Consider the following 7,626-nt stretch of genomic DNA (forward strand, 5'->3'; position numbering starts at 1 on the left):
GTTTAACGAGCATATTGCAGATGTTTATACAAGCCGTGAAATGAACTTCTTTGAGTTCATGCGGAACCCAAATATCGAGTTTGCTGATGAATCCCAGCTTCTTCAGGTGGTCATGAATGCTTTAGTGATGGGTGTTCAATGTTTCTGCAATCTCTTGTGCTGTGCAATGTGGGTTTGACTCGATCAATGCCTTTATTTTGTCGTCATCAACCTCACTGGGCCTCCCTGACTGAGGAGCGTCACTGAGATCAAAATCACCAGCACGGAATTTTGTGAACCATCATTGGCACTGATGTTCTTCTAAAGCATTGTCACCATAAACTCTATGCAACTTTTTACAAGCTTGATGCGCGTTCTTCCCTTTATGGAAAACAGTAAAATGTGGTAAAAATGCAGAGTTTGCTTTTCCATCTTCCATCTTCAACTTGTAAAAATCTCCAAAACTCAACCAAATCACTCAATTTTTTTTCAGAATGAGGCTAGAACTGTCAGCTGTCAAATGACATAGCAATAACATTGAGGCGAATGACTCTAGTACTTCCAAAAATGAACTAGTGCGATCTGTAGCAAACATGCGTCATGACTTTTCCAACAACCCAATATTTTATCTGTGAGTGACAAATAAGATGTTTGTGCATTTTTGTCATTTCCATTGCCTCCCTCACCAGAACAGCCCTCTAATTCTCAGTCTCCCACCTCCAAGATAGACCCTTGGGAATTTTTTCAAAATCCCTCATTTTCAACTAGAAATGATTTTAAAACATTGAAAGCATAACTAAAGTGATGGTTTATGTATTCTTTGTGCAGATAAAAATTCAGTCTGTAGCTTTGCTGAATATCTTAATAAAAATTCAGGCAACTTCTAAGACTAGTATCAACACTAATACAGTCCTCAAACATTCATGTTTGTAACCCAAATCCTCAGAGGTCTATGATGGCCTGAAATTAGGGTTCAAGGTTCTGCATTCTAACACCTCCCTGGCGATTCTGGTGCACACAAGCTTCACACATAGTTTGAGAAACACTGCCTAATGGGTTCACTGTTTCATTACTCTGCCAGAGACCCTTACAGAGCCAGTCCTTTGTCTTCTAATGAGGTTGGAGCAAGTTGACAGGCAAGCTAGATAATAATCAAATACATAAACAAAGTCAATTTAGTCACTATATTCTTTCTTCAAGCTGTCCCTCAGGAAAATGTACCATGATTATTTTTGCATGGGCCAAGATATAACTCATTGTTGACCTTGCTTCTGTTAAACAAATTTTAAATACAAGTGGCATTGATTCTATAAACAGCAACATCCTAGGAAAACAACTCAAGAATCTTTACATTTGACTCCTAGAGAATGGCGGCACAGATTGCTTAAAAACAAACAAACAAAAAAAAACACCCCAAAACTTGAAATAGCATGCTGCTATAGATTAAATTTCTTCTGAGAAAAGGTGTGAACTCTCACAGGTGGCATCCAGATGGGGACTGAGTCCCTTCCTACCCACGAGAAAAATCTATAGAACCTCGTCTACAACAGTGGAAGAAAGAGTAGACAACATGTGCCAAGAAATTTTGCAACTTGTGCATTGCAAGAGCACTACAGCTCTTGGGGGTGATCTATATTATGTGTAACAGTGTAGCATCAAATGAAACAGATAACTACACTACCAACTGAGTTGATGGCAAGTTAATATGTCAAAGTCTAAACTTTAAACAATGGTAGACAGACTTGACAATTTTCCACAATCGCATCTGTTTTAGTTCTTGAAAATGACCAACCCAACATGACCCCACATGGGCCAGCATGGGCTGCGAAGAGGATTAGCAAATGGACGGGAACTGGGACTGTAACAGAGAAACGATCGACCACAGCCAGCCCAAGAGATGCCTCTTAGCCTCTCATGGTTAAGGGTGTTACCAACGCTTTCATGAGTGGAGTTGACAGTTACTCCCAGAACAACATGGAGTCACTGTGAGTTTGAAAACTCCTGGGAGCTTCCTGGGTGTAACCTGAAACTGTCCGTCACTCACAGAGGGCAGGGAGAGGCTGAAGAAAGCGGCAGACCACTCCAGATTGGTAGGGGGCAGGTTTAAGAAGCAAGGGAACTTACTTATGAGGCTTGCTTTAGGCAGTCACATAACAAGTAGTTTTCCACACCTGCCCGCCAGAATCTTAGAAGTTTAAATAGAGGACTTAAGTGGACTCAGTTACGTACACAGAGGGCCTGAACTGGGTTCAGTCATGTACCCGATCCAGAAGGTCTCATCACCACATTGCTATCTCAAGGCTGTGTGTCCTTGGGCCGCTTCTCGTGCAGGAAGGCAAGTGGAACATACACTCCAAGCACAGGGGACAGGATGGGGAACGAATGGGGAGCCTCCAATGGCCCAGGGCCAGTTCGAGGGGTCAAACCGTGGTCACATCTTCCTGATGACCTGCCCCAACAGTTATATCAGTATGTAATTTATTTTTAGATTTTTTTTATATATATGCCTACATTAATTAACTATTTAGTTCAGTTTAAACAGTTTATTTTGCAGGGTAGGGCAATGATGATATTCTCAGTAAATCCTTTGAAAAACTTCATAGCCATATGCATTATTAAAAAAAGGTATTCAAACAAGGTGAATCCAACCAGTAATTGCAATTATGATAAAATAAGAGCACCTCTTTTTATTAGTGGTCCTTAACTTTTTAGAAAGCTTTTTAAGAAAATTCACTGAGTACTTTATTCTATGAAATAAACTATATGAATATGAATTTAATTAAACAAGCTCAAAAACCAGAGTAAATAAAATAAAATTAAAAAATAAATTAGTAAGATCAAAGACCTGACTATAGATAAGGTGCAAAATTGAATTACTACAGAAAACATTTGAGAAAATCACAGTGAATGTACAGAAAAAATACAGAAACTAAAAACTAAAACAGTAAGAAAAGTAACATAGAAGGCAGAAAAGGTAGATAACATAATAAACGCAACAGAAAAAGTGTTCAAAGATACAACACAATCAAGCTTCTCTGATATTAAGGGAAAAAATAAGTCAATAGATTGAAAAACATACAATTCTAGGGACGGCCGAGTGGCACGTTGGTTAAGAGCGGGCTTGGGATGCCAGAGGGCCCCGGTTTGGATCCCACATATGAGGGCCAGTGACACTGCCCTCCACAGCTAAGATGCTGAACAACAGCTCAACCTGGAGCTGGGCTGCCATGAGTCGCCAGCGACAGAGTAGGCTGCAGCCCCTGCTGCAGTGGGTTGCCATGGGCTACCGTGTGTAGCCAGCAGCCAGCATGAGCAGCCAGCAGCCACCGTGAGCAGCCATCCAGAAGCCGGCAACTAATCTGCCTCGCCCAGGAAAAGCGCAATGATGGTGCCAACTTGGGCCAGTGAAGCAACGTCCTCCACAACTAGACTGAAGAACAAAAACGATAGCAACTTGTCTGTTCCCCTTCCCCCAATTCCCCAGCGCTGTTCCCATCCCTCAATTCCCCAATAAAAATCTTTAAAAAAAGAAAAAGAAAAACATGCAATTCTGAGAAAAACTGATAAACAACCATCATCTGCAAGAAAGAGATTTGGTTAAGTTTTTTCCTCCAACTTCGAGGATGAAGAAAAACAAATTAGTTTTCAGTTCTTGCTATCTATTCTATCTATACATATAAGCATAGAGCGATTTCTAGAGTGATAATCATCAAAGTTATGACTATCTCTAGAAGGTGGAATTTGAGTACATTTTTCTTTGTACTTTCCTCTGTTGCTTATATTTATATATTTATATATTTATATATTTATAATGAACATATGTTACTTTTACAAAAGAAGAAGAAAAAAGAAGGAAGAAGAAGAAAAAAAGAGAAAAATCATTCATTTTGTGTTGATCACAAATCGCATTATGTGAAGTCTTGGGAATATCTCCTTATACTTGATATATTAGATTTTTTACTGTCAGTGACTTTGCCTGATATTTGTCTCTGATTTGAAGTATCTAAAAAAGAACTCATATTTGTAGAGGCCCAACTGTGCTACTGATGAAAAGAGGACTGTATTCCATAAATATTTACATTCTGCTCTACAAGAGCAGAGAGACAACTTGGTGTGCCTGTCGCTTTCTCACTGAAACAGACTCGGTTCAACAAAACAATGGTGGGCCATTTTCTACATCTAATTGGCTTCCCTACCAGATCTCTAGTAGAATGTCAATTCCCTGAAGACACAGGCTGTGCTTTCTCTTTTTTTCCAGGTAATGTGTGGCTTTGCAAGGTGGAAGTGCTAAAAATAAAAATTAAAAAAGTGTATGCTAATTGGTTATGATGGTTATAATGATATTATTTCAAACCCCAAGGCTGTTCATGAACTATCTTGATCAGACATAATCTCCACTAAGTTGCAGATCTAAGTGACTTGCCAAGCACAACTCTATTTGCAATGAATTTCCTACAATAATCTACCATGTTCCTACTCATTCACCTGAATTTCATTTAGGATTTTAGCAACTGGCTAACTGTAAACCTGTCCACCACTATGCCAGGCACTATTTTTAGTAACTCAGATACGTATTTCGTTATTTCCCTTTTCTCCGTTGTGCTCGCCTAGCAAAATCCAAACTCGGTTAAAATGTTTGTTGTTTGTTTTTAAGCTTTCTATGTATTGCTCATTTGCACCCCACTGGCTGAAAGTGGCTGAAGAAAAACATTCATTTGAGTTAATCTTGTGTAAACTTTGAAGAAAGAATTTTCAGAAAAATCTTTATTTTGTTAAAATAAATTTCTGACCACAAATCTCAAAAAAGACCTTATCACCACACAGTAAATTCATATTTCCACTCTTCTAAAAATCTATTTTACATGTTTTCTTCTCACCTCAGATACTCAATACTCCCTACTCCCTCCGCCTCTCACTCTGGGCTGACAACTTGACACCCGTTTCACCGAAAAACTAAAAACAACCAGAAAAAAATCTTCCTCATTTTCCCATCATCAAATCTTCTAACCTAGTTGCCTGTGAGCCATTCACTCTGTCTTTCTTCCTGATATAAGGACCTGCCCTTGGTCCACTTAAAGCAAACTCCCACAGTGCAGTGGACGCCAGCCGTTCTCACCTATTCAGGATTCTGCTACTGGAATTCTATTTTCCTGCTCTCTTCTCAGAGTTCCCCTCTCAACTGGATCATTTCCATTAGCATGGAAGCATGCTATAAAAAGGCTCTCATTTTGAAAAGCAAACAAGCAAAGCAAACTTCCTTGATCCTATTTCCCCTTCAGCACCTGCCCATTTTTCTCTGCTGCTCCTTTGGAAAGGTGTATTTCTACTTGCTCACATTCGCTTTTTAATCAACTGCACCACTCCCATGGAGCTGCTCAAATCAAGGTTGTTAACAACCTCCATCTTGCCACATCTGTCTCCAAATTACTCAACCTCTCAAAAGTGTTAACTTAATGTATAATAGCTTTGTTCTTCAATACTTACTTCCCTTGGCTTCCAGTGAAGAATGCTTTACTAGTTTTCCTTTTAATTCTTTGGCATTTTTTCCTAGTTTCTCTTGCTGGCTTCTCTACGCATCAGTGTTAGCACTCTCCAGAATTCATTCCTTGGTTCTCTTCTCTTCTTTGTTTACTTCTTCCTAGATAATCTCATCTAGTTCCATGGTGTTATATAATTACCAATTTCTTATCATTCTTATCATATAGTTATTTTATAGTCTCTATATTCCACATTCTAATCTTTGAATTCTAGTTCCAAGCTCCCACTTGTGCCCTGAGCTCACAACTCTTGATATCCTGCTACTGTCTATTTAACATCTTCCACTAGGATGTCTACGAGACCTTTTAAACTAATGGTCAAAGAAAAAAACCTTCATTTCAATCTTCAACACACTGGAACCTTCCCCAATCACCCCCATTTGCTGTTTTTTCAGACCAAAAATCTAAGTGTAGCTTTTGGTTACTTATCATTTTAATGATCAAAGAACTTTAATGATCTGTTTTCCTCAACCCTGATCCAAACCATTAGCTAATCCTGTGGGCTGTACCTTCAAAATATTGCAAACCCAACATTTATCATCACCTCCAATGCCATAACCTTGTCCAAATTATATCATCCCTCATCTAGACAACTGCACTAGACTAGTAACTAGTCTCCCTGCTTCCAATCTTGCCTCCCTACAATCTCTTCTCCATTAAATTATCAAATTGAACTTTTAAAAAGGTGGATTAGATCGTATCATTCCCTTGATGAAAACTGTCATATGTATCAGTTGACTCTTGGTAGAATTTAGCTCCTTCCATGGTCCACAAGGTTCCACATGACCTGAACTTCACCTACCACTTGGACTTCATCTCCTCCTCACTCCATCCCAACCACCCCTCCTTCTTACCTCCACAAGCACACAACATTTCCATCTCTCTCAGGTCATGTACACACGCCGTGTCCTGGAATGCTCTCCCCTAATATCTTCATGGAAATGAACCCCTTACATCAGTCAAATATATTCTCCCACATCAATATTATAAACAGGCTTTGTCTGCCCAGCTTAAATAACACAGCCCACACCCCCATCTTCCTATTGCTGTTTTTTTATTGTGCTTTTTCTTCATAACACCTGACAAAGTCTGAAATACATATACTTCATTATTTGTCTCTTCATCTGTCTATTGGCTGTCTTCTCCATTAGAATGTAACCCCTTCAGACAGGAATTCTGCTGTATTTACTGCTGTATCCCTGTGCCTCCTGAAACTAGTACCAGCCCCATAGAAAGTGCTTACAAGCTATTCCTGAATGAATGAATGAATGAATGAATGAATGAATGAATGAATGTCCTTTGCCTGCTAAAAAAACCTGGCTGACTCAGCTCTCTGTTGGCCTAGGGAGGGCAGGTTTTTTACAATGTTAAATGATAATTACTCACTCTTCTATGTGGGGGTAGTGTAAACCAGGTGAAATTTCAATGTAGGTAATGCTCAGCCTGGTATATTTTGAACCACTTTCCTATTTTCTAATGTGCCTGCCTGCTCACCCACCAGCATTCAGCATATTCATGCTGCCTGGCAGCTGTCTGAGGTCTCTCTACCTCTAGAACACCTCCTCCATGAAACAAGCATATTGCAATCATGTCATGGAAAAATGCAACGGTGCCCAAAATGTAGCTGTTTCTATGTCCTATCAGTTCAGCCTCCCCAACTTTTCTCCCTCCCCACTTTTGACAGTGTTCCAGCAATCTATGGGGTGCTAAAGCTTTTCATGACAGTTTTAAATAAATGTAGTGGTTAGTTTTATGTGTCAATTTGACTGCGTCACAGGGTGACCAAATATTTCGTTAAACATTATTCTGGGTATGACTATGAAGGTGAGTCTGAATTTAAATTAACATTTAAATTGATAGACAGAGTAAAGGAGATTGCCCTCCCCAATGTGTGTGTGTGTGTGGGGGGGGGCAGCAGCCAATGTCCTGAGGGCCTGAGTAGAACAAAAAGCTGAGGAAGAGAGAGAATCTGCTCTCAGCCTATCAATCCTGAGCTGGGACACTGCTCTTCTGACTTCAGACACAGACTGGGACTTATACCATCAGCAATCCTGGTTCTCAGACTACAAATCTTGGGACTAATTAGTTTCCATAATCACTGTGGGAGCCA

The 7,626-nt window shown here is 39.7% G+C and overlaps 1 protein-coding gene across 1 annotated transcript in view; it reads right to left on the bottom strand.

Moving 5' to 3' along the window:
- The window catches only part of LOC109376817 (metabotropic glutamate receptor 8-like), a 206,809-nt gene extending 201,277 nt beyond the window's left edge, over positions 1-5,532 (bottom strand). The window contains exon 1 of the mRNA XM_019632963.1: positions 5,464-5,532. The gene's annotated coding sequence lies outside the window, so the exon portion shown is untranslated. The remainder of the gene's footprint in view (positions 1-5,463) is intronic.
- Between the last annotated feature and the right edge of the window lie 2,094 nt (positions 5,533-7,626).

This window comes from Hipposideros armiger, unplaced genomic scaffold (assembly GCF_001890085.2).
Source record: "Hipposideros armiger isolate ML-2016 unplaced genomic scaffold, ASM189008v1 scaffold_1211, whole genome shotgun sequence".
NCBI classification, from domain to species: Eukaryota; Metazoa; Chordata; class Mammalia; order Chiroptera; family Hipposideridae; genus Hipposideros; species Hipposideros armiger.